Source organism: Eubalaena glacialis, chromosome 3 (assembly GCF_028564815.1).
Source record: "Eubalaena glacialis isolate mEubGla1 chromosome 3, mEubGla1.1.hap2.+ XY, whole genome shotgun sequence".
Taxonomy (NCBI): domain Eukaryota; kingdom Metazoa; phylum Chordata; class Mammalia; order Artiodactyla; family Balaenidae; genus Eubalaena; species Eubalaena glacialis.
Window position 1 is genome coordinate 54,332,250 of NC_083718.1, and position 20,624 is coordinate 54,352,873.

A 20,624-nucleotide genomic window follows, 5' to 3' on the forward strand; every position below is an offset into this window, starting at 1 on the left:
CATGACTGATCAAACTACTTCACTAGAGGACAAGAAACAAGCTTTTGTTGAGTAATTACTAACTACCAGGACTCTGCTAGGTGCTTTAAGTTTTCTCATCTAATCTTCAAAACTCTGCAAAAAACCTGTTATTACTCCTGGTTCATATATGAGAAAAAATAAGGCTCCAGGTAGTTACTGCCAATGCCTTTCACCCACACACCAGGAACATACCAATGGCTGAACAAGCTGAGTTTATCAGGAATGCACATCATGGGAAACTGTGGGGCATCTTGGTAAGAGAATATTAGAAAGGACTTATTTAGGATTTGGATTTGACTAAGTGATTTTGGGGGAGAGCCCAAAGAAGCGGGGGTTCACTCTGGCTTGAGTGCTGGCAGAAAGCGAGGACAATTTGATGATTGGGTATACCAACAAATCTCTGTGGGGAGGCAGACTAGAGGGAGGCTAAAGCTGTAATTGGTAAAGCATCAACAATCATTCCCAGTAGCCTGGAGAGGGGAATGTTGGATATTTTGTGACTTGGGCAACATTCATGTCTTTACCTGTGTTAAGACATGATTATAACATGGTCTTATTCTTGTCTTGACCCATCATATTCAAAGAATGGCTTTGTGTGATACTGATGTTCAGTGAAACCGTTTGTGCTGAACAGAATACCCAGAAGACCTAGCTCTTAAGTTCCAGGCTAGGTCACAGCAACACCAAGGCCTAGCTGACTGCACCAGGGCAGCTCCAGGACACCAAGGGCTGTTTGCTTCTTCTCATTACAGTAACTTGCCCAAGTCCACAAAGCTAATGGCAGGGTCAGATTTGAACCTGGGTCAGATCCAAACTACAAACACCACCCACTACTTGGATTTTTTTTTTTTTTAAGTTGGTAACAGAAAAGTGGTGAGGGAGAAAGACTTGAAAAAAAGAACTGGGGTCAAACTGTAAAGGCCTAACAAATTAGGACTTTTTTCAGTTAGGCAGTAGTGAGACATTTTACGCACTGAAAAATATGATCAAAATCAAATTTTAGGCAGATCAATATCAGGACAGTACAAGGTTTACTCCAAAGCAGTGTTTTACTATGTAGACGTTTTCAGTAGTCTGAAGCAAAACATAATGAAGTACTCACTACATTATTTTTAAAATTCTAAGATTATGGTCTTTTTAAATGGTTATGTTTAAATTCCTTTTCTGTATGAAATGGAGTACACGGTGAGCTTGATTGTTTTCTTAAATATCACTGCTTGGCAAAGTAAAAATCTGACAAATCTAGATCAGTTTCCTTCTATTTTTTTCCGAAATCAAATGAAACAGAATTATGGAATAGTAAATGACTATATCAAGTAGAAATTTTAGGAGACCAATAAGATCCAATTAAAAAGAGGAACCTAGGAAAGAGGTCAGGGGCAACCGGTAAATTTTTAAATCATTTGTGTAACAGTGAGAGAGGAAGCCAGAAGAACATCTAATTCTCCAAAAGAAAAGATTAGACAAGTGAGAACTGACAACTAAACTGAGGGATGCCCTCAAGTAAGACAACAAGAAGTAGAAAAGAAATCAGGGACAAAAACAGAAAAAGATGCAAAAAGAACCAAGATGTTTCAAAAAGGAATTATACAGGAGTTAATAGTGTGGAATTAAAAATAGGGACTCTACTTCTGAGTGCTTATGTGTTTTACGTGTATGATTATTTTAATCTCTACATAATCTTTAAAGTAGGTACTACTATTTTATTCCCCCCAATATTGTCTTTGGTCACCATGTCTTCCCATACACTCTTTCCTGTCTCTAGAAAGCTGTTTCTCCTCTGCCCTTTCTAGCTAATCTTACTCACCATTCAAAGTAACAGTCCCAGCAGCAGCAGTAATAACAACAGTTTTGACTTAATGAGCAGCTGTTTTGTCCCTACCAGGCACTGTGCTGCTAAATCCTTTAAATTTTCTTATTCAACCTTTACAATTTCAGAGGTAGGCATTAGCTCATTTTACAAGTGAGAAAAATATAGGTTAGGGAGGTGATTTAATTTGCTCCAAATCATATAATTCTCCAACTGCAGAACAGGGATTCAAAACCAGAACTACTGGATTCCACAGCCTACACTGTAATCACCAGATGGCCTTGACTCACCTCCTCTGCTAAGGTTTCTTTGACCACCATCTCTCACCTCACCCTCCTCTGTGGTCCAACTGCACCCTGTACATCCTGTCACACTAAGATACTCAGTGAGCAATACTATCTGCCTCTTACACTCAGCATAAGCTTCTTAAAGACAGGGACTAAATGGTATCTTCTCTTTGAATTCCCAAAATCTAGTGGGGCGTATCTGGAATATGATAGGTATATATTAGTACGGAAAGTGATGTACCAGTTAATACCACAACCAATTATTCTGAGTAATAAGTTCTCTAAACTCAGAGAATCAAGAGGAAAATATATGCTGGGAGAACGCCAATGAGCATCATCTTCACTGTTAACAGCTTTATACCTTCTATTCAACAATAAGATCTACAACAATCCTTCTTAATTGGGGGTGCGGGGGCCCCCTAGACTAAGGGTATGCAAAAGCTACTTTGAATATTTCAGTAACTGAAATAAACAATTATACATTTATCACATAAAGCAAGCAATACAGGCTAACTAAAACAATGTTACTTTGCTTTTGGCTGAGACTGTATCAACTCAGTGAGAAATCAGTTCTCTCTTGCTGATTAAAAGGTGAAAAAAAGAGGTTAAAAAAAAATTTAAACCAAGTTTGACAAACAAATGCTGTTAAACAGGCAAAAAGGAAAAAAAAAAAATCTAAGCCTGGGTACCCTGTAGAATAATGAAAAAATTAAAAGGAGTCCTTGGTGATGAGATTGGGAACCATCAACCTAGTTTACAGAATAAAACCTGACTTCAAAAGCTAAAGCACAGGTACTGAGTTTGCACAATTACACTGCCATAGATCCATCGACATTTTAGAAGTGAGCGAAAGAAGAAAACACTAACTCTGCATAAAAAGCTTTATGTCATAGTCTATGCTATTTGGCCTCAATTTCCTCCATTAGCAGGAAGAGAGAACCATAACACAGCGGGGAAAGCACAAGATTTGGTATCACAACACCAAGAGGTAAGTTAACGTCTCTGCTCCATCATATTGCATCCTCAGGTAAATCCTCCAACCTCTCAACCTGTTTCTTCATCTAGAAAGTTTAAAATACTACTGCACACACACACACCAAGATAATACACACTAGAGTGCCAATATTCTATTAACAACCTAGCTTAAAAAATTAAGTGAATCTGATCCCTACATATCTATGCCCTGTATGCTAAATGACACAAAGTCATATCATCCCTCAAATTCTACTTGTGTTTGCTCTTAATATGTGCTAGATGAGGGTAAATAAAGTTCCATAATTATACACTTTCTCAAATGCAGCTCAAACACCACGTGGCTTCCAAGAAAGCATTAACAAATTTTGTTATTGTCACACATACAGATGTTAGGAAGGATAACTATTACTTATGCCTCACCTCAATTTTGACCAAATCCTCATATCATGTAAATCATAAGATTATGAGATGATGTCTGAATTGAGCTTCTCCTGCCATGCATGTCAGTAACAGTACACAGCTGTTGCGGCAGAAAATGGAGGGAAATTACAGAAATGCTCAGTTCAACTGTTCCTTCTCTACACAGACGGATCACTTTGGCCTCTGTGTAGAGAGCAGACCACAAGGAGGGCAAGAGCGAAAGAAAGGGACACCCTGGCAATCATCCTCCTAGCAGACTCCTGCAATCATCCAGGTGAGACGAAGGAGAGCTGAACTTTCTGACCACTCATTCAGGACTGTGAATCCACCCCCTTACCAATCTAGACACTAGCTAGGCAGACTACTTTAACTGTTGCAAAGTCAAAAATTCAAACTGTAATTAATTCTAAGTGGTTTCTAGGTGCTGACATGGATCACTGCCCCTCTATGTGAGGTGTACCATAGTTTTTTCTTGCCCTCCTATTAACACAGGAGGGGAAGTTATCCTCCTCGTTTCCTCTTACTTCCAGGTCACTGTTCCTCGTTCCCTTCCTTAAATACCTCAGCCAGATTATTACACCTGATACTTCTCTTTGTTGTATGTTCTGTCTTCCTGATCACTCCCCTCCTTTACTGAGGATGTGAACACCTCACTCACTCCCCCTTTCTCCCTTCCACCAATTCTTCCACACTTCTTTCACTTCAACATCTATGTACATAGGTCCAACCTCCTGGCCTCCAAGCTCCTTGACTTCTTCCTTTCTCCAAAAAGCTGTTCTTCTGTCCCAGTCACATCTTCCCCTAGAACTTACTATTACCAACAACTGCACCATGTCCATAATTTTAATTTCTAGCGTCTAACCCTCTGATCACCACCAGTTCACTTACTGTGATACCCTCCTTTCCTCAGCAGGTCCAGACTTCCCTGAGCTCCAGACTCCTATCCAAAGGCCCACCGGACACCTTTATGTAGGTAGATGTCTTACAGGCCTCTCAAACTTTAACATGACCAAACTGAATTACTGATGTTCGCTCCAATTCCATTCTTCTGTCTTTCCTAATTCAGTTAATGGAACTAGCAGTCAGTCTTTGCCCAGATTAAAAACAAAAAACCCGAAGTTATCCTTGATTCTTTACTTTCCCTTAATCAATCCAAAAGCAAGTCCATTTTACTCTGCCTTCAAAATATATATCCCATTCTAAACTTTTCACATCCATCACCTTCACCACAGTCTAAGCCACCGTCACCTCTCACTGTAGTAGCCTAACTGGTCTCTCCTCATCTTCTCCCTTCTGGTCACACAGGGCCCAGAGTACCCTTTTAAAAGGTAAATCTGAGCAGGTCATTCCCCTGGCTCAAAATCCTTCAGGCACTGAATTCTGTTCCAAGCCCTCACCACTGTCTAGTGACTCCTCCATGATCTGCCATTCACCTCCTGACCCTCCACTTCCGACTACAATTCTCATTGCTCATTCTCATTACTTTGGCCTTCTACTGTTTCTTGGTCAAGTCAAGTTCACTCCCACTTAAAGGTGTCCGCTATTTCCTCTATCTGGATTATCTCCCCCAGACACCCTCCCTCAAGGATTTCCCCCTCACTTCATTCAAGTTCTCAAATGTCCCCTCCCCAGGGACTCCCCTATCTATCCCAACTAAAATAAACACTCTCACACCCTGTTAGTCTTATCCCTTACCCTGCTTTATTTTTCTTCAGTGCACTTATTTCCCAATACATTATAGTTCTAATTGTCTACCCCACAAGACTAATCCCCATGAAAAGTAGAATTTTGTCTTGTTCACCATTTTATCCAACTATCTAGAACTTTGCCTGGAACAGTCTGTACTTAATACATGAATGAACGAATAGTTATCAAGCATTTTCACACACGGTAAGGAAATAAAACAACTTCCCTTCACATGTTCATGAAACAATCATCAAGAGGAGAGTATGAGAGTTGGAACTCATGTTCATTTCTAACTTTACCTGTTAACACTAAAAGATAAATATAGACCCCAGTTTGGGGTTTAAGTTGTATGGATGTACATAAAAATGATCTGTTCTAGAGCTTAAGACTTTTCATCAGCATCTGCCATTCTGGACCCAATTATAAACTCAGGCTGTCTAACAGACTTTGAAAAACAGTTTGCTAACAAATGCCATGACTTTTACTTCCCTGGAAAATCTCTCAAACTTGAGAGATTTTTCTCCTGAAACAATTCAAATAATTAGAACAAACATTATTAGAATTGCTGGTAAGTTCCTTTTAGTGGGTACTTACCACTGGCTACACTTCCTGATAAGATCTTTGTGTACATTACCTCCTTTAAACTTAACAATAACCCTGTGAGGTAGGTAATCCTGTTCCCAATTCACACAGAAAAAAGTAGTGACAACCAGAAGCATAATTATAGACAACAGTAAAGAAAGAAAACTTTAAAAGTAGGAATCAACTTTAAAAAAGAGAAAGCAAGCATAGGTCTGTTCACGTAGGGTTAAAGGGCCTATGTTTCTTATGAGTCTCCCAACACATCATTGTATCAAAGCAGACCTGCAGGGACTTCCCTGGTGGTCCAGTGGTTAAGAATCTGCCCCCCAATGCAGGGGACATGGGTTCGATCCATGGTTGGGGAACTAAGATCCTACATGCTGCAGGGCAACTAAGCCCACGCCGCCACAACTACAGAGCCCATGCGCTCTGGAGCCCGTGGGCCACAACTAGAGAGAAGCCCGAGTGTGGCAATGAAAGAGCCCCCGTGCTGCAACTAAGACCCAACGCAGCTAAAAAAGAAAAAGAAAAGAAAAAAAAAAAAAAAGCAGACCTGCTGACCTTGGCTGAACTCATGCTGTCTTTTTTGTTTTTCGGGTTTTGGTTTTTTTGGGCCGTGCCACGCGACTTGCAGGATCTTAGTTCCCCTACCAGGGATTGAACCTGGGCCAAGCAGTGAAAGCCTGGAATCCTAACCACTAGACTACCGGGGAACTCCCCTGAAGTTCATGCTTTAATGACCCTGGCACATCTTGTAAAAGGCTATGGTACTTTAAACATAGAAGGCAAGGAAAAAAAAATTTCATTTGTCTTGAAAAACAATTTTTTAAAGTTTTGACACTTAAAAGGTACGTCAATTATCTGAAAATCCATGTATTTTAAGCACCTCTTTCTACAATGATGTTAGATGTATTGTAAATAATACAGAGGTCTACCCCATTAACTGTTCTCACACACTTACGCACACACGGTGTCAAGAGAAGGCATAACCAACCATTTAGAGAAGCTGAATAAGTCCTCATGGAGGTGACATTAGAGCCAGAGTTCAAAGAAGACACAGGAGTTTGCCAGGCATCAAAACAGAACCAGATGAAGAGCACTCTGAAAACATGAACATGTACAGACCTTGGTGACAGATCCATTATTTCAAACATTTTATTGAAGTCTACTACGTGCCAGGCCCTGGGATACAAAGATGATTAAACAGTCTGAGCCCTCAAGGAATGAAAAACTAGTGAGAGAAAGATATAAAAACATAATTATAGGAGGATTACAGAACAGTAATTGAGATGTATGTACATTTTGAAGGGAATACAGGCCTGATGCCCAATAGAGTTTAGGGGCAATTAGGAAAGGTTTCCTGAAGTAGGTAAAATCTAGGTTAAATCTTAAAGGAAGAGAAGGAAAAGGCTGGAGCACAGGGTAAATGGAAGGGCAAGGACAAAAGGTCAAGGGCCCTTAGGGGCAATTCTAAGGAGTTTGGAACTTAACACACAAACAAGGAGTTGATAGAGGCTTTTAAACAGAGGGTGACTTGATATCTGTCTGACTTGATATTTGTCTTTTAGTAAGAACTCAGGCAGCAGTGTGGAGGATGTGCTATTGACAGTGCTGGGGCCCAGGGCGGGCTGCCCCACAATATGCCTCAGTGGCATACTGACTATTTTGAAGAAACAGCGGTTGCAAGGGGGAGACTTTGACCCTCCTCTCTGTCTCCCTGAAAGCAGGAAATAAATCTCCCATGTAAAAGTTGCCCTTCCTGCAATGGGAGGTAGAAAGACATTCTTATCACCAGAGATAGGGAGCTCAAGGCCCAGAGGCCTGTATAAGGAAACACCTGCCACTTCTTTGCTAATTTACTACCCAAGCCCAAACTTTGCTTAAGTTCCTTACTAATTAAGCACCCAAACCTAAGCTTCTTTGTCCTGTCAATTCCTCTCTACTTTATTGTTGGTCTAAAACATATAAAAGCTGCCTACTTTGGCCACTTCTTAGGTCTTGTTTCTATGAGACCTCCATGCACATGAATCAAAGATTCTTTTTTCTCCTGTTAATCTACCTTGTGTCAAGAATTCAAGAGGGGTTCAATCAACTATACTCCAGTATAAAATAAAATTGTTTTTAAAAAGGTTAATTTTATGATATATATATTTTATCAGAATAAAAAAGCAAATACTGGGGGGAAAAAAAAGAGAACTCAAGAGGGGTAAAGGGGGAAATTTTGCCCTCCTGGATCACAGGGAGAACAATGAGATCTCACAAATGATAAAGGCCTAAAGTAAAGCTCAAATGACATGTATTTCTTAAATGGACAAATGATTTCATTAAGAGGAGATAAGAGAGATCAGATAAATTTACAAACATTAAGCTGAGGCATCTATGAGATATCCAGGTGCCTACATCCAGAAGGCAGTTGGAAATACAGATCCCAAGCAAGTTTCCTAACTAAGCCTACAGGTGTGCCATTAAGCTAAGTAACTACAGGAGAAGAGAAATGAGTAGACAGGTTCAATATGATACGCCTGTGAGTCAGCCAAGTGATGACGGCCAACAGGCAAATGAATATACAAATCTGGACTAAAGAGAGAGATGTGGGATTTATCAGTGTATAGGCAGCAGCTAAGGCCAAGCACAGGAAGGAAGTCTCAGGGAGAGACCATAAGTCAAGAGAAGAGATTACTTAGGAAATAAAGCTAACATTTGCCTAGTACTTACTTTGGCTCATTTAATCCTCACAACAATCTATGTGGCAGATATTATTATCCCTTTTTTTCTTTTGGCCACGCCACATGGCTTGCGGGATCTTAGTTCCCTGACCAGGGATTGAACCCAGGCCACAGCAGTGAAAGAGTCCTAACCACTGGACCACCAGGGAATTCCCACTATTATCCCATTTTAGAAGTGGTTAACATTTTCCCAATATTACAAGGCAATTAAAGAACCATAAAAAAGCAAGGCCTAGGAAAGATTAGAGGAGAACCAGGACCAAGCAATGTTCCAAATCAAGTTAGAAGATACAAGAGGTAACCTACGGTCAACATCGTGGAAAATTCAGGTAGGACCCAAAAAAATACAGGAGGGAAAAAAAAAAAAAATAGCGTGGGGCACTGAATATTTCACAATTTGGGGACATTAATAGCTACAATTTACATGCATAGTTAGTTTCAGGAAGAAGGATAAAGAAATGTATTGAATTGGGTTGCAAAATGAGTTGAGGAAGTGAAAATCATGATCATAAGACTAGTCTCACAAGAGGTCCAGCAATAAAGGAAATAGGCACTCATGTTTATCATGCCAGTAACATTTACAATGCTGGGCGCCAGGGTCAGTGCATCACATTCCTCATTTAAAATTTCCATTTTAAAAGATGCAAAAGATTCAGAAACATTACTAAACTCAAAGTCACATGACAGTAAGTGGCAGTAGAAACATTTACACCCAAAGTGGCATAAAGCTGACTAGCTATTTTAAAAATACAACACACTGAACCATTATTTCTTAAGAATCCAACCAGTTCACTGGTTTTGGAATGTTCAGTGTGGTAGTATCTAACTTGCCTTAAGAAAGTGAAACAAAAAGAATTGGATTGAACCACTGAAATGAATCACGTTGGAAAGAAGTGTTCACTTTAGCCTGCCTGCAGTGTTCCTTATTAATAAAGCTTTCAAAAGCACCTTTAAATCTATAAAACAAAGAAACACTGAACACCTACTCTAGGTGAAGACTTTGCTACATCACTCCCAGGTTCAGTAGGGGTAAAGAGAAACACTTTACAGATACAATTCAAAACATAAACGTTCCCTTTCTTCTTTCCAAATAAAGGTTTGCCCTAGTACAACCCTATATTTACATATCAAAGAACTGGGTCATTAATCAATTAGCAAAACTAAAGAACACAAATTCTCATTTACATCTGTATGGTCACTATAATCATTTATCCTATGTGATAAATTCCAAAAAAAATTTTAACTGGCTTTTGTTAAAAAATTTTCCCTTTTCCTTCCCAAAGGAAACAGGTAATCTCTAGCTAATATTTTTCATTCAAAAGTTCCCTCCTTGGGACTTCCCTGGTGGCGTAGTGGTTAAGAATCCGCTTGCCAATGCAGGGGACACTGGTTCGATCCCTGGTTCGGGAAGATCCCACATGCCGAGGAGCAACTAAGCCCGTGCGCCACAACTACTGAGCCCGCGTGCCTAGAGCCCGTGGTCCGCAACAAGAGAAGCCACCGCAATGAGAAGCCCGTGCACCGCAACTAAGAGTAGCCCCTGCTCGACCCAACTAGGGAAAGCCCACGCACAGCAACGAAGACCCAATGAAGCCAAAAATTAAATAAATAAATAAAAGCAATCATTAAAAAAAAAAAAGTTCCCTCCTCTGTCCTCCAACTCATTCATTCTTTCATTGTGCCAGGTGCTGGGCCAGACTCTGAGAACTAAGACCTAAATAAGATGGTCTAGCCCAGCCTTCATGAAATTTACATGCTAGTAGAAGAAACAAAGCATCTAAGTAACTAACGCAGCTCATTACAATCGATGATTAACTGCAGCTAAGAAAAATAGAGTGCTAGGAGGGTTTAACCCCCACAGGATGGGTTTCCTGAAGAAGTGATATTTGGGCTGATATTAGAGGAAATGAGCGAATTAGAGGTGAAGGAAACCCCTAAAGACCAGGAGATAGTAAAGAGAAAGAGGCTTCCTTAGAAGAACAAAAATAAAACCGGTGTGGCTTGAGCCCAGAGAGCTCAAACTGAACTGGAGATAAGAGTGGCAGCAGTGTTTTCACCTTTATCCTAAAAATGTGAAATCTTGAGAGTTCTCAGCACATGATGCAATGAGACACGTGCATTTTTAAAGGATTACTCTTGCAAGCATCAGAGCTCCTTCCAAAATCCATCCTCAAGCCTAGACAACACACAACTTCCCTAACATCAATACCGCCCAACTTAAAGGGGAAAAAAAGAAGAATGCTTCGAGTAGAATTCTACTCAAATTCAAGGGACTCTGGAAAAAAATTAGTTTAAACAGATAGCACCCACCTAAATACTAAGTGACCAGTAAACTTCATATATAAACATGGAAAAGAGAGCTTATAGTTGTTTCTCGCTTACAAATAACTTCTAAATATACATATCATTTAAACTGCATGGCTATTAACATTTAAGAATGACAGAAACTTAATCACATCCTAATACTTCAAAATAAAATATGAGTTGATTAAAGGTTTTGGTACCCAGATTTCGATGTCTTGAAGTACCACCTATCCCTTCACACTTTTTCCCCCTAAAATCAGTCAGAAGCTGACACCCTGAGGGCGCTTTTGGTTTCGCTTTTTAAGGAATAAAATGTATTCTAATTCATAACTTTCTTTACTACTAGCTTGAGAGATGTCACAGGATTTGGGGGGACACCAAACAAACCTCCAAGGTTTAAAAGGCTGCCAGCCATACCGGCGCCCGAAGGTAACCTTCCCGCCCGTCCCATCCCCCAAACTGCCCAGGACTCGCAGAGCCTCCCCCTCCCCTCAGCCCAGGACAAGGCCAGGCCCCCGCGCCGCCGGAGTTGCAGCCGCCACTTCTCTCCCCTTCTCCGGCAGAGGCGGGTGGACCCTGGCAGGAAGTGAGGAGGGGACTGGGGAGCATGGGCATTACCTGGGGCCGGAGCCCGGCAGCGGGGACCTCAGCAAGGAGGGCAAAGCCGAAAAGCCGTCACAGCGCGGCTGGCAGGAAGATCTGCTCCTGACCGCTCGCTCCCCGGCTGCCCCAGGCCGGCAACGCCGCCAGTCCAACAGCAAACGAATATAACGCGCCCGACTCCCCAGCCCCACCGCCCCCAGCCTCGCAGCCCGCTACGCAGCGTCATGCGCACGGCCAGCGCCGGCTGAGGCTTTCATTGGTGGTCCCGCCCACCGTCAGGCTCCGCCCACCGCCCACGGCCACCCCGCCCCTTCCCGAGTGCGCGGGGTTCCCAGGGCGAGAGCCCCTCGCTGGCCTTGGCCCACTAAGCGGGAAGCTTTGCGCAAGCAGACCTTGATTCCCGCGACAGTACCTTACTTTCCATTTCTACCCCAGCGATCCAATGTTCTGCAGAAATGGGACCGAGGCAACTTGCTGCCTGTCCGAAAAGGAGTCCTGCATGGTAGCGCAGGACTGACGAGTCTGGTGCCTCTTCCAGAGACTCGCAGAATCCGCCTATAGAACTGTGGATTATTGCAGTTTGAACTGACCCCCTAGGACAACTAGAAGCGCTAGCCAGAAGCGTTTGTCATGGGATGCTTTAATGCTTTGAAAATTGTTCTTAACTGTGTCCTTCAGCGAACTAGATAAGGAGACAGTAAGGTAAGTGAAATACCGGGGCAATGAAGTAATTTAAAAGGGGGCTTCACAATTAAAGAGAAAATAATGATGCAGAGAGATTAGGACACAGATTAGATACAATTAGATTGTATCAAAGAGAAAATAATGATGCAGAGAGATTAGGACACAGATTAGATACAATTAGATTGTATCTGTTTAGATCGCTTAGATTTTATGAAGGCCAATACGTAGGTAAACTTAGAGTAAAGGTAGGTGAAAAGGGAATGATGTGGGCAACAGGGACTGAAGGGCCACACTCTAAGCCTGCAAACCAGTACGAGCTAACCTAGCCTGTATAGTCAATCCAACCCTACACTATGAGGTTGAGATGGCCACCCATGACCTGGTCAGGCTTCCCTGAACAAATGGATCAAGGTTACCTAAACTGACTACTCTCGGTGGACCTTTTAACAAGGAGATTTGTTTAAGTTCCCCTGGCTGCCCAGAGCACCCAGCATTGTTCACCCCAAAGCAGAACCTGGCTTCAGCGTTCAGTCAATTCAGGACTGGCAGTCATTGGCAGGCGCACCCAGTTTACCTCTTCTACAGTTGTAATTGCTAATTCTGCCACCTGGATGACAATAGGATCTGATACATCACCTCTCCCCTCCTACCAATTTAAGAGCAGTAGGGACACAGGGACTCCTTTCTTTAAGACTGCTCACCACTATATACACACACTAAAAAGACTCGTTTTTTTCCCTTGTTTCGTTTATTCATTCAAAAAATATTGTGTTTTGTTCTTGGTGCTAGGGATACAGGAGTGAATATAACAGAAGCCCAGCACTTAGATGCTTCTGTTTCTAGTGGAAAAGATAAATTTTTAAAAAAAGTAAATAAAATAATAGCAGGTAGTGATGTGTTAAGAAGAAAACAAAACAGAGTGGTCAAGAGAGGACTTTTTGAGGAGATGATCTGAACTAAGCCTTAAATGAGGAGAAGGAGCCAGCTATGCCAATTATGGGGAAGAAGAGCATTCTAGACCGAGGACATGGGTGCGGAAGTGCTGATGCTGAACAACGTTGGCTTGTTTGAGGAACAGAAGGCCAGGAGGCCTGAAACACCTTGTGTGGAGGGTATGAGACTGAGGTTGGCAAGTTAAGCAGAAGGCTAATCCTGTTGTTTGGATTTTTTGTTTGTTAAGTTATGTCTTGTCTTGTTTTTTGAGTCAACCTATTTTGTAGAGAATGACTTGCAGGGGGTTAGAAATGGAACAGGGAGAAGCCAGAGAATGATAGAGAGCTATTGGACAAATCCATGCGATATATGATGGTGACCTGGATTAGGGTGGTTGCTATAGAAACAGAAGTTGAAGGATCTCAGGATATTTTCCTGAGGTGCAGGTGTGAAGAAAGGTGGTAAACAAGGTGACTCCTAGGTGGTTTTCTTAAGCAAGTAGGAGGATGCCATTAGTTCAAGGGGAAAGATCATTTAATATGACTGGAGGGACCCTAAATGCCTCTGCCCAAACTCCAAGCCTCTCCCACCACTGACCTGAAAATCTCACATCATTCACTCCTTGGGATCAAGGCTTGGTTAAATATGAATGTTGGCTTTATCACACTCCAAAAACCACATGTACGGAACTTACATTAGTTGCTAGGAATCTAAAGATGAATAAAAACAACTGTCTATTGGGGAGATTGATAATAAGTTAGCCATTTCAAGACAAGTAGGACAAGTATTATAATAAGAAGGGATAATAAAAGTGCCTACCTTGGTGGTGGGGGTGGGGGGGTGGGAAAAGGAAGCTGGGACGAAGTGAGAGAGTGGCATGGACATATATACACTACCAAATGTAAAATGGATGGCTAGTGGGAAGCTGCTGCATAGCACAGGGAGATCAGCTCGGTGCTTTGTGACCACCTAGAGGGGTGGGATAGGGAGGGTGGGAGGGAGACGCAAGAGGGAGGGGCTATGGGGATATATGTGTACATATAGCCGATTCACTTTGTTATACAGCAGAAACTAACACACCATTGTAAAGCAATTATACTCCAGTAAAGACATAAAAAAATTAAAATTAAAATTAAAAAAAAATTTTTTTAAAGTGCCTACCTTACAGGGTCACTGTAAGGATGAAATGAGTCCATGCCTACAGAGCTCCAAGTACAGACACTGGCATATAGAAGTGCTCAATAAATATCCACAGTTATTTTACACTTTTCTACACTGAGGTTTATCATTATTTTTGATGTTGTTATCTTCTGGATTCAGTAGGAGCAGATGGAATGATTATCACAGCCTGCTACTCTAGGAGAGGGAAGGTTGAATGGAGGAAGTCTACCTGACTCTAGCTTTCTGAACCAGTAGGAAGAAAGAGAAGTTTAATTGGCAGGCAAGGGAGGAGGGACATTCTAAGCAAAAGAAAAACAAGATCAAAGGCTAACAAGACAAGAGGGAGCCAGAACTAGAGCCAGAACTATGCAAGAGACTGGAAAGTAGTTGAGTACTGTTGAAGTGTAGGTTACTTACCGAGAAGTGGCAAGAGATAAAGTTGGTGTCAGGGCTTAAGAAATGGGAAAAGAATTTGAAAAAGAATAGATACATATATAGGAATAACTGAATCACCTTGTTGTACACCTGAAACCAACACAACATTGTTAATCAACTATACTCCAATATAAAATAAAAACTTAAAAAAAAAAAGAAATGTGTAGACCATGTTGAGACATTCTGACTCAGACTCCCGTAGACAGTGGGGAGCCAGTAAAGGATGTTAAGTAGGGAAGAGTCATGATTTAGGAGACTGTACTGTGCTAGAGGAAATGAAACTGAAGGTGGAGAGACCAGTTAGAAGGGCATTACAGTACTATGGATGAGAGATGATAAGTGCCTAAACTAGGGCAGTAGCAAGTGGGGTGGGCATATTTGAGAGAGATTTAAACAGACAATTAACAGAATTAGAGAGTGTTTGGATGTGGTGGTTCAGGATGTATCCAGGATTTTCAGCATAGCAGGCTGGGTGGCTGGAGGTAATGCTGACTGAAGTAAGAAAATGCTTCCTGGAGAAGGATGAATAAGCTTTACTCGGGTTAATATTTAAGCTGCACTAGTCCATCTCCAACTGAGACCTGAAGAAACTGAACAAGAAGCAATCAAGATTTGTTTAATTTTACAATAAAAAGAGCTCTAACGTTTTTTGCTGGTTGTGTCAATAATGCATACTTACTGCAGAAAATAAAATCAAGTACAGAAAAGCACAAAGGTAAAAGCCATCTAAAGTCCTACCACCCAGGGATGCAGCTAAACTTTGATGTGGGGAAGGAAGAGAACAGTGGCCTGAGCCTGGGGACTGAGCCATATCACAAGAAGACACTGGGGTCTACAGGGAGCCAGAACGGGAAACTGAACAGGAACCAAATTGGGTTTTAAAATACAAACATCTCAGTTCTTTTCTTTTTTTTTAAGAAAGGTTTTGTTTTTTAAAAAAAATTAATTAATTAATTTTATTTTTGGCTGCACTGGGTCTTTGTTGCTGCCTGCTGGCTTTCTCTAGTTGTGGCGAGTGGGGACTACTCTTCATTGTGGTGCGCAAGCTTCTCATTGCAGTGGCTTCTCTTGTTGTGGAGCACCGGCTCTAGGCATGCGGGCTTCAGTAGTTGTGGCTTGCAGGCTCTAGAGTGCAGGCTCAGTAGTTGTAGCACACGGGCTTAGTTGCTCCGTGGCACATGGGATCTTCCCAGACCAGAGATCGAACCAGTGTCCCCTGCATTGGCAGGCGAATTCTTAACCACTGTTCAGCCAGGGAAGTCCAACATCTCAGTTCTTCAAAGGGTCACATCTCCCTTAATGATACCAAACAAGCAACAAATCTTTATCCCATTTCAAATATGTGTAATTTCTCCATTGGCACTCAGGCGTAGTGAAAACATAGACTCATCCGGAGTTAAGGTTTTGTGACTAAGTTAGTATGAGGCAAGAGTGTAAATCAGGACAACCTTGATTGGTATGTCTCTGAAAACTCTTGGAGAGTTGGACTCCTCTCTTTTTTATGTATTCTGGAAGCATCCAGCAAAATATGTAAGAGCCACCTGAAAAATATATTGAATGAGTTAATGAAGCCAACTGAAATATAAGATTGTGGGCAGATCCCAAACTAATGAGAGGTCAGACACAACTTCATTCCTTCTCTTAGTGATTCAGTCATCTTGCATGCTGTCATCACTTGTTTTTCTACAAACAGATTTCTTTATATACAAGGAAGAGTGCCACCTATCCCTGTTAAGTAGACTGCAGCTTGACTCAATAGACTGCCTCTAGCTCTAAATAGCAAAGTATTACATTTTAGGCACTGCCGTAGATGTAATAATAGTTCAGGTAATATGCACACGTAAGAAAACACCCTCAAGATTTCCTGAATCACCAGATGATTTTTTTAATCTTACTGGAACTAAGTTGGTATAAATCTGAGGAAGATTCTGGTCAGTTAAGACGATATGGTAAGACCTAGAGAAACCACTAAGAAAATAACTCCAAAAAATATAGGGAAAAAATCATTAAAGAAATTTAAATGTTACACTAAGGAATATTCAATTAAAGAAAAAAAGAGTAAAGTAGGAAGAGATGAACAAAAAAGACATGAGACACAGAAAACAAAAATTATAATGGCAGACAAATTCAACTATATCGATAATAATAACATTGTGTGAATGAATTGAACAGAATACATTAATAAACAAAATCCATCTATATGCTACCTATAGGAGCAGTTTAGATTCAAAGATACACAGAGGTTGAAATTAAAAGAATGGAAAAACATGTATCATTCAAAAAGCAATCATAAGGAAGCTGGAGTGGCTATATTAATATCGGATAAAATAGACTTTACAGTAAAAATATTTAAGTGGTGCAACCACTTTGCAAAACAGCCTAGCAGTTCAGCATATAATTGCCATATGACCCAGCAATTCCACTCCTAGGTATATATCCAAGAGAAACATTTGTCCACACAAAAACTTGTGCAAAGTATTCATAGCAGCATTATTCATAATAACCAAAAAGTGGAAACAAACTAAATGCTTATCAACTAATGAATGAATAAATAAAACATAGTATATCCATATAATTGAATATGATTCATCCATAAACAGAGATGAAGTACTGACGTATGTTTCAACGTGGATAAAACTTGAAAATATTATGCTAAGGGGAAATAAGACTGTCACAGAAGACCACATATTATATGATTCCATCCATTTGGAACGTCCAGGATAGGTAAATCTGTAGAGACAGAAAGAACATTGGTAGTTACCCAGAGCTGGGAGAATTGAGTGGAAATTGGGAGTGGCTGCTAAGAGATACAGTTTCTTTTGGGGGTGATGGAAGTGTTCTAAGATTGATTGTAGTGATGGTTGCGCAACTCTGTGACTACACTAAAAACTATTGAATTGTACACTTTAAATGGGTGAATTTTATGGTATGTGAATTATATCTAAATAAAGTAATTTTTAAATACAGAAAAAACTAATATAGAGGTCCGAATGGTGGTTACCTTTTGCCAAGCTATCAGGTGAGAGAAGGCATGAGGGAGCCTGCTGCTGTGTTAGAAATATTCAGTGTCTTGTGATTACATGGGTGTTCACAAATGTAAAAGTTCTTCTAACTATATACTTAAGGTCTGTGTACTTCGCTACATGTAATACATCAGACAAAAAGAAAAACATTTTTAAATGCCAGCTTTATTTAAATAATATGACTTAAAATATTGATATTCATTAATTACATTTTATTTTTCCATTTAATTTTAGTATAATATTTTACAAATGAAATAACTTTTAAGACGTATATTAAAATACTTTTTATTTTACATTTTACATGTACTTTCCTAATGAAAATATATTCAACACATTCAATTTTTGTATACTTTAAATTCTATTACATTTTGTATACTAATACTTTGAATCATTACTGTAGATAGTGCACAAAAAATGAAAATCTTAATGATAATAACATAATTAATGATTTTGTTGATGATGGCAAGATAAAAGTTATGAAATAAATACATGATAATATATGAATTACATATGTTTTAATTTTATTCCCCATCCAAATATCATTGGATCATCAGCCCAAAATCTAGACACATGCAATAATATTTAAATTGTAATATTTGACATTTTACTTCTCTTTCAGTCATACAAAAGTTATAGCTTTAGATATATTTTCCCATTTGATTGTTATAAAGGTTTGTTTGTTGATATAAGAAGATATATTTTATTTGATAGTCCTGTGTGAACTTGATTTATAACTTTTAAAGACTTAAACATAAGGCACGTGGGCCTCAATTTATTCTTTGGTTCTCAATCCCACACATGTTATTGGTGGGCCTACAAATAGCATGTGTGACCTGCCTTATTTACAGTTATCTATATACTTTTTAACCACCTACTTCAACTTCCTATATACACACACAAACACAAACATACACACACACACAAAATTCTCTATTGTTCCTGAAGAACAGAGATGGTCTTACCCATTCTTGATTCCCCTGTGTAGTGTGTAACACAGTAAGTATAGGAAACAATAAATAGATTTTGAGTTTAACTGAATCACATATGTAGGAAGTGGGAGGTACACCTCAAGAGATTTCTTGAGAAATCATGGATTTAAGAAATCCAAAAATAGACAGGAGTGATAGGTGTGAAGAGTCAAGACTTTTGCCTTCAAGACATATAAAGCATACGCAATAGAGAGCAAGTTTACCCAGTTTGCTTCACTAATGTACATCCTTTGACACAATGAACAATCTATGGAGGTGAGAGGTTCACTGACTCGGAGTCGGGCTGGGCAACATGTGGTAATGAGACATGTCTTTCGGTATATTGTTTTAGAAGAAGACGTAGGAGCACATTAAACTTCATACTCAGGGATGAAAAGCCACTCTCTGGAACTATATAAGATCCTCTATGCAATGTTCTAACAGTCCACCTTTAATTTCCACTGGAATCTAACTCGGCAGAAATTACCAGTAAAAATTCAAGAAATAATTGTGGTGGTTTTAGCAATATAGTAAATAGCCATCTGTTAGAAATTTGACTAAGATTCCCTAATAGGTTGTCAGGGCTGAATGAATTTTAAATAACAAAAATAATGTCAAGCAACAATTAATTTCACCAAACTGCTATCAGCTGGAAACAATCGCCCTTATTGGCTGAGTTTGTACAGTTGCAGAGTCAGTATGAAACAATGGATCCAGGTCTTCAAATTTTAGGTCATAAGGCAGACTTGCACAAATGTTAGAGGATTGTTTCCCTTCTGTAGGAACACAGAATGTAGATCGAATCGTCCTGGTTCTGGACAAGAACAAGTTGGCTTTTTACCTCCTCTATTTTACCAAGTAAATTTTGTGACTTGAAAGGTTTGGCAGGAGCCAAAGCATGAAGTCAGAAGATACAGGATGTGTTCAGGAAATAATGAGTAATCAAGTTGGCCAGGAGACTCAGAGCTTCTCAAAACTTTTCTGCCAAAATATCTCCTTACAGAGAAAGAATAAACTCAAATGTCCCATTCATCAAGAAATTTAAGCATTTGTCCCCATATCCCCACTCAATGTCTTTGAAATCTCATGTTTTATCTTTAAAATGAATGCAAACTTTGCATACCAGTCTATCATATCAATGGTGCTATGTAAAAATAATGTTTCAAATGTCTATTATCAGAGGAGAAAACAAGTTTCCGATTTCTGAACTTGGCTAATATACTTTCTTGGGAAAGGAGGTTCATTATACATGTGGCAAAGCCCTTTATATAAATACATATTTTTGGAATTTTGTGAGAATTGTCACGAATATATACGTATATTTTAAATATTATTATTAAACTGTTCTGTTTTCAAACCTAATTCAAATTCAAAACCTAATAAACAGTTTATTATTAAACTGAACAGTAAGTAACTACCACTCAGCTTAAGAAATAAAACAGCCCAAAACCTTAAAGCTCCCAGTATACCCCTCCCAGACTATTCTCCTTCTGCTTGTTTTCCCTCCAGGAAACCACTATCCTGAATTTTATGTTACTCATTCCTTTGCTTTTCTCTATAATTTACTAGTTTACCAGAAATGTAGATATTCCTAAACAATATAACATAAAGTAGCATAAATAGCTTTACTTATTTGTGACCTTGATATAAATGATGTATATATTCTACAATTTGCCTTTTCAGTTCCACATTGTTTTTGTGATTCTTTCATATCAATATGTGTGGTTAGAGTTCATTCACTTTCACTTATGAAGAGTATTGCTGTATATTTATCCATTCCAGTGTTGCTGGACATGTTGTTTTCAGTTTTTTGTAATTACCAAGTGTTGTGTCTCCAGATGCATATGGGAAGGAATTTCTGTAAGGTAAATATCCAGGAGAGAATTAAATTTTAGTAAATAGTGCCTATGGCACATAATATTTTCTAAAGATAGCAACAAAAATATCTTCCGTCCAAATGCTCTTTTTACAATGTGACTTTGACATATCTCCCATCAAGACGTGGA

At 39.7% G+C, this 20,624-nt stretch overlaps 1 protein-coding gene across 2 annotated transcripts in view; it reads right to left on the reverse strand.

Moving 5' to 3' along the window:
- The window catches only part of SOAT1 (sterol O-acyltransferase 1), a 66,635-nt gene extending 55,014 nt beyond the window's left edge, over positions 1-11,621 (reverse strand). Inside the window, exon 1 of one of the 2 annotated variants that reach the window (XM_061185667.1) lies at positions 11,430-11,621. The gene's annotated coding sequence lies outside the window, so the exon portion shown is untranslated. The remainder of the gene's footprint in view (positions 1-11,429) is intronic. The other variant, XM_061185666.1, reaches the window with a different exon arrangement.
- Between the last annotated feature and the right edge of the window lie 9,003 nt (positions 11,622-20,624).